Raw genomic sequence first — 7,183 nt, forward strand, 5'->3', positions numbered from 1 at the left:
AAATCTACGCAATTCTTCATATAATAAACAAAAAAATCTACTTCATGTTATCAAAATGCCACATTATAAACACCCAACATACTTCTCATTTAATTCACATATAAAACATATCTCTTGAACTTTTAACCATATTTTCAATTCTCCACATCCAACATCCAACAATTCACGACACATACCGTTACGTTCACATACAAACCAAAAGACAAAACATACGACCCTGACACACATCCCCATGTGACCGGTTCAAAATTGCAGGGCGAGTTCGCGACTTTAGGACGTCTCCCAAGCCTTTGCATTAGCTCCTACGACCTTTACCCCGGGTTCATTTTAATTGACTCCCTATGTTCATTAGATTCATTGGTTTCGGGTTTCAGGATCGCTGCTTTGATACCACTTTGTGACACCCCCATACTCCAAGTGTCTTACCAGGACCAGTCAGGTATAAGAATGTTACCATCTCGGTTTTCCGAGGCAATGATCATCAAAAGACGATAAAGAAACAATACTTAAATAGTATAAAGTTTAGGTGATTACAATCCAAAAACCAAAGTAATAAAATACGTATACATGTTCTCAAAACCAAATGTCTAACAACTACTCAAAACTACAGCGGAAGACTCTATCATCTCGTGGTGACACATCCCAGCTACCCCATATGTCTCGACTCATACCTGCTAAACAACTGCTCACCATCCCTGAATGGATCACCACAGTTTTTCAAAACAAAGACGGGGTCAGTACTAATCACACAAATATATATAATAACAAAAAGACAGAAACCAACACAGCTCAATCGTCACATAACCCAAACTCCAAAATCAACTCCTCATCACTGACTACACACTAAAGTGTGTAGCCCTGCCAGACTACCCATCGCAACAGGTTACTCCACACCGCCAGTGGGGGACCGCAGTCGTTCCCACCTAAGCCCCGCTCATCTCCATTGAGCGATAAACCTAAATCCATTAATGTGCACATCTCTTCAGTGGCGGGTTCCACAGAAGGCGAATAATGGGCGTGAAGCCACTCCCGCAAGTGACTCCACTCAGCCAGGGACGCACCCCGAAGAACACAGACAGATACAATCAATCACAATCATCAACAGTAATCAATTCCAACAACCGTCACAATACGAGTATGATACTATACAACAACCACAACCAACAACCAACACATTATGTGACTAATACTGAGTAGGGAAACCCTACATGGAATGGAACACAAGCAGACGATCTCAACAGCTATATCAAAATCTCTCTTCTACGAATCCTCCTCCTAACATACAATCATATAATTACTAACAATACAATAACTAACAAAAACCCCCAATCCCCCAAATTAGGGTTTAAACAAACTTAACTAATTACTATAAAATTGGTACGTAGATCTTACCCTCGACGCAAGGATCACAAGGATGCAAAGAACGATGAAATCCGACCTCTCAAGCTCCGGGATTTGTAAATAACACGGATGATGCGAAGAACGTAGGTTGAATCTCCTTTTTAAAGTTATTAGGTGTGTAAAAGTGTATTATGAAGGTGATGGAAAGATTTATAAATTAATCCGTGTTATTAACAAAACCCGTCGAATTATCACCCGTTAACCGAGCTACTCGATCGAGTAACTGACGTACTCGATCGAGTGCCACTTACTCGATCGAGTACCCAGGCTACTCGATCGAGTACCCTACAGACAGAATATTGTTTCTAAAATCAAAACACCCTTACTCGACAGAGTAAGGCCCACTCGATAGAGTACCCAGAAACTCATAAAACCTTAGTATTACACACCTTCTTCGACATGGAAAGATCACAACTTTACAACCCTTACCGACAAGCTTCACTTCACCACATGCACCAGCAACACCGGCGACACCTCCTTTTCCAACCCAGCTTGGCTAATCTGACTCCGTGGGCACGAGCCCAGCTTTTGAAATTTTAAAAACTATAAGAAAACTCCACTTAAAAATGGAATTTATTAAATATGTTGAATTTCGTTTTCATTCGTGTATCAATTAATAGAGGCAATCATAATCAGGATGTCATTTTCTACGAATAAGCATAGAGAGATTAGACATAAGGGGATGCAGGAAGAGGAGGACTAGAAAAGGAGACATGGAGGATGAAAAGAGAGAGGAGGATGGGGATTAGAAGGCGGCAACGTTAAAGAGAAAGAAGAGGGGGAAAAGAAGAGAACAGGGGAAGAGAAAGAGGAAGTGTTTAGGGGAGTATGACAAATAGTAGGAGGAGAAGAGGAAGAAGGAGAATACAAATGAGGGTAAGGGGAGAGGGATAGAGGTCGACAAAGAGAACACGAGGAAAGAATATAAGGCAAAGACAGGAAAATGAAGAATGTGAAGGATAAGAGAAAATAAAAAGAGGAAGGGAAAGGGAGAGGAAGGGAAAGGGAGAGGGAGCGAGGGAGGAGAAAGGGGAATATATGGAGGAGTAGTACGGGAAAAATTGGAAGATTAATAATATGAGAGCAAGTGGAGGAGTGGAAATGGAAGGTAAACAGGAGGAGCAAGGGGAGAGGGATGGCGGTCGAGAAAGAGAGTAAGGTGAAAGAAGAGGCAAAGACGAAAATTGAAGGATGCGAACAATAAGAGGAAAGGGAAAGAGGAAGGAAGGAGGAGATATGGAGGAGTAGTACTAGGAAAATAGGAAGAGTAATATGAGAGTAAATGGAGGAGGAGAAGAAATGAAGGATACATAAGAGGAGGATAGGGAAACATAACAAGTATATGAGAAGGAAGGGGAAAGGGAAGAAGGAAGACGACGAGGTTGAAGATGAGGAGGTGGTTTAGGATGCAGGGGCACTGTAGCTAAAAGAGGGAGAGAAAGAGAAAGACGAGGTAGAGGGTGAGTAAGGTGGGGGGTAAAGGAGGAGGAGGGGAAGTAAGAAGTGCTAAGGAGAGAAGAACGATTAGTATGAGAAGGAGGGGGAAGAGGAGGAGTGATATGTTATTTCACAAGCTACAACATAGTACTAATGTCTTATGTAATCCATGTAATTGTGTCATTTGACAATTAATCATCTAAGTAAAAGACGTAGTTTTATTCGAATATTCATGCTCTTAACAAAGTTAAATACGAATTATTTATGAAGGGCTGTACTTTTTTTTTGCAATCGATTCAACCATCATAATACTATAACAATAATAGTTTCATTGTGATCAACACTCAACATGTCCACACAACCGAACCAAATAAAGATACACTAACATATATATGAAGCGTCAGCGATCAAAATATCACGGGGGACCGCGCGCGAAGCGCGTGGTGCAACCAACTAGTTATTTCTAAATGGACTGTTATACCCCCGTCCCAATCTCATGTTCTAAACACACTATCATTTACATAACTCACGTCCATCAACAACTACAGCTCACATCCGCCACCCACTGCCACCACTACCCTTCTTACGCCCCACCACCAACAGTATCACAACCACATATACCCCTCCCTCTACCGGAAAACGGATCCCAATATCAAATTTCCCACCATCGATATCCCTTCCCCTGACAATACTCATCCATAACAATATAACACCCATACCATCAATTTTCGCCATCGATTCCACCATCTACTCCCCTGCCAACACACACAACCACTCTATTTTCCCCCAACACCCTTGAACGTCACCTCTGGGAAACAAACATCCAACAAAGAGGCGAGCATTTCGTATGCTTTTCATTGTCCTAGATGGCGAAGCCATCATAGAAAGACGATGTCTTCTTTTGTCGTATTCTGGGGCGATGGGCTAGATTTGTGGATTATGCGGCTACGTTGGTGTTGTTAGCGGTAGTATTTGGGCTGTTTAAGTGGTGGTTGGGGACGGGTGATGGTGAATTAATGGTTTATTGGTGGTTGTTTGAATTGTATTTTAGACTTTTGGGGATGATGCCCGATGACATGATGTTTGGTGATGGGTGAGAGAGTGGGGGGTAATGTGAGGGCAAACAGGTAAATTTGCTATCATTCTTAATTTTTGCCCTCAAAACAAAGGGAAGTAAATAGGGGATTAGAGGGAGTATACTATACTATATTTCATGCCCGGCCCTTGGCCGAGTAATATTAAGAAATAATTTCAGAATATTTATCTTGATCGAGATAATGAATATATACCTATATTTTGGTCAATTTGTGTGAGAAATGTTACTCTCCAATTTGGGTAGACCATTTTGTATAATGTTTAGCGGCCGACACTTATGATCATGATCGGTGCAGATTTCTTACACATGATTCGGATCAAAATTGTAATGACATTATATTCTTGTAAAATAGACACTGTTTAAATATTAGAGAAATGATTTTTGCTTAAATATATAGTAACAATATAATAACAAACTAATATTGAGGAAAGGAAGATCTATTGTGGTCATAATACAAAAGGTGGTTAAATATACAAATAGACCTTATATCCTACTCAAATAAATATTGTATTGTTGCGCAGCTAGAATTCTCTTATGTTCAAATTTAAATTATATAACCTATTATATTGTCGATCAAATTCTTGCAGTAGTTAATTGTCAATTTGTGATAAACGTTCTTTCTTTTTCTTCAATTATGTATGGATAGATTTCATGTCTGGGGTTGCCCGGGTCATGTCTTATGTAGATACTAATTAATCTGTATTTTTCATGATGTTTGTGCAGCATACATATTTAAGTTAAAATCGGAGTTTGTACGAAATTCATTGGCTATTGCTTTGGAACGATTTCATTGGCTATTGCTTTTGTTGAATAAATTATGTGTATAAGTTAAAAGATAATTAATATCATAATTATAAAGCTTTTAGTTGAATAAAAAAAAGATAGAGATTATGTTGTACTCTTATTTTAGAGAATTGCTATCTATTTCCTACTCTATGATTTGGTATAGTATTCTATTAGTTAACAACTTCCCTCAAACTAAATGGTAATTGGAATAATTTCATTAGATTGACAAATAATAAAGCCATGTTCTTTCGGGCTTAATTGCAACTCATTTTAGTTCAGTTTTCTTCAGCTCATCTCTTCTCAGTTCAGCTTCATTAAATAGGGCTTAACAATTAAACTTAAGAGATCATACCATCGTAAGCTAAACTAAATATCTACAAAAATAATCAACAATCACAGACTAAATTACAATACAATTAAAGATATAGTATATTATTGCTAACGTGGGTCATAGATTATGCTTTTTTTTTATCTTTCATAATTTTGCCATCATATAATCATATGCCTTTTTTAAAACTTAATTTACCTTATATTGCGAACACCATCCAACATCCACCCCTTGTGTCGCCAACACCATCCAACATCTACCGTCTCCGGGTATATCCATCAATCATGCTCACAAGTATTTGACCTAGTTTTTTCAGTTCTTAAACAAAAATAATTTAGAAATTATTAAATTTAACCGTACATGCATGATGAAAAATTGTTACCGTTAGTGATATTCTCAGATTTATATTAGCAAACTCATATTATAAGCATTTTTGTAGTGATGTATTCCGTAATTTATATAATTGAATAATTCATAAATGAAGGGTAGATGAGAGTAGTAATGGATAAGTTATTTTTGATATTGACTCATACACCTCATGCTAGGATAAGTTATTTTTGATATTGACTCATACACCTCATGCTAAACATAACTTGGATTTCGTACAAACTCTTAATAAGAAACAAATAAGGTGGAACCAATATGAAGAAAGTTGGCGTAACCAAACATTTACGCCTTTCCGGGAAGGAAAATCGTGGTCGTTAAATGATAAGTGTCTTATATACACAATGACGCATATGGTGATATTTAATTTGGTTTCACGTCTTACTCAAATGAATCTTATGTAGTTGTTGTGCACATCTTATCATTCTTATGTAGTTGTTGCATCGAAAATTCCTTAAGAATCCAAGTATCCAATCTATTATGTAATCAGTTACTCCCTCTATCTCAATTAATAGTTCACACTTGCTTTATATCCCTTTACAAAATAAAGCAAATGTAAATTATTTATTGGAATAGAGAAAATGTAAACTATTCACTGAAATAGAGGAAGTATGTATTAGTAATGTATTAGGAGTGTTTAATAAATCTAATAAATAGAGTAAAAGAAAACTCTTCTACAATAATATAATGCTTAAACTCTTATTAGTCTCCTTTAAAACCGGGGTATCCGTCTTAACATTAAAAGATGTCAATATCATCCTAAATACAATCGCAAATCAAATTACACTACAATTAGAACCATCACATCACATATACTAAAAACAAAATAATAAAAATGAAGAATAAAGAAAAATAATAAAGCCAAAATAATAATGACTGAGCAAATAGTTGTGTAGCTGACGATTCATGAAATATGTATATATATATATATATATATATAGGAGTGTAGGTGGAGATCGATACCTTGGTCTATTAAAAGTCTACTATTATATTAACACTAGGTAGTATCCCGCGCTTTGTGCGACCTGTTTTAATATTTTATGATTATAATTGAATAAAAATTATATAATTCATATATGGCCTTCATATTTTCTCTTGTAAATAATTTTTTCTCAAATTTAATATTTTTAGGTTTAACTTCAATGTTTTAAAATAAAATACATAAGAGTTTTAATTAAAACAAAATAAGTGATAATTAATTATGCATAATCAATGTTTTATAAATAAATTTGTGACTGGTGAAATATCATATTAATCAAAATAAAATTTATTCGAATAATACAACAATCAACAGTAAGTTCTCAGATTATATCATGTCACTATACTTTATGTCTCAAATCAATTAATATTTATTCAAAATTATATGAACATAATTTTATCTAATATTATGTGTCAAACATATCTATGAGAAATTTGCACCTTTTGTTTTTTTAAACAATTATATATAATGTTGTTTAAGAGTTTATTACCTGTAAATATAATAGGTGAACTTTCTCAAATATTATTTTTTGATGTTTAACTTCAAAGTATTTAAAAGATAACATATAAAATATTTAACTAAAAGTAATACGGATTATTTGGTTAGTCATAATCAATATTTTATATTTGACTTATACATATTTAATTAAAGATATTAAAGAAAAATGTAACGTGTTTTATACTTTTTCATGTCGTTTATAATACTATATTACTTAATAATGATTACTTTTGTTTTGATTATTCAATTGCACTCGGGATCACTATGTACATCC

General features: G+C 35.3%; 1 long non-coding RNA gene across 1 annotated transcript; it reads right to left on the reverse strand.

The window, feature by feature from the left end:
• Positions 1-492: 492 nt before the first annotated feature.
• Positions 493-5,552, reverse strand: LOC141633736 (uncharacterized). Its single transcript, XR_012538513.1, has 2 exons — positions 5,247-5,552; positions 493-695 (listed from the first exon to the last, which is right to left on the reverse strand). It is a non-coding gene; the product is annotated as an uncharacterized LOC141633736 (long non-coding RNA).
• Between the last annotated feature and the right edge of the window lie 1,631 nt (positions 5,553-7,183).

This window comes from Silene latifolia, chromosome Y (genome assembly GCF_048544455.1).
Source record: "Silene latifolia isolate original U9 population chromosome Y, ASM4854445v1, whole genome shotgun sequence".
In the NCBI taxonomy this organism is placed as follows: domain Eukaryota; kingdom Viridiplantae; phylum Streptophyta; class Magnoliopsida; order Caryophyllales; family Caryophyllaceae; genus Silene; species Silene latifolia.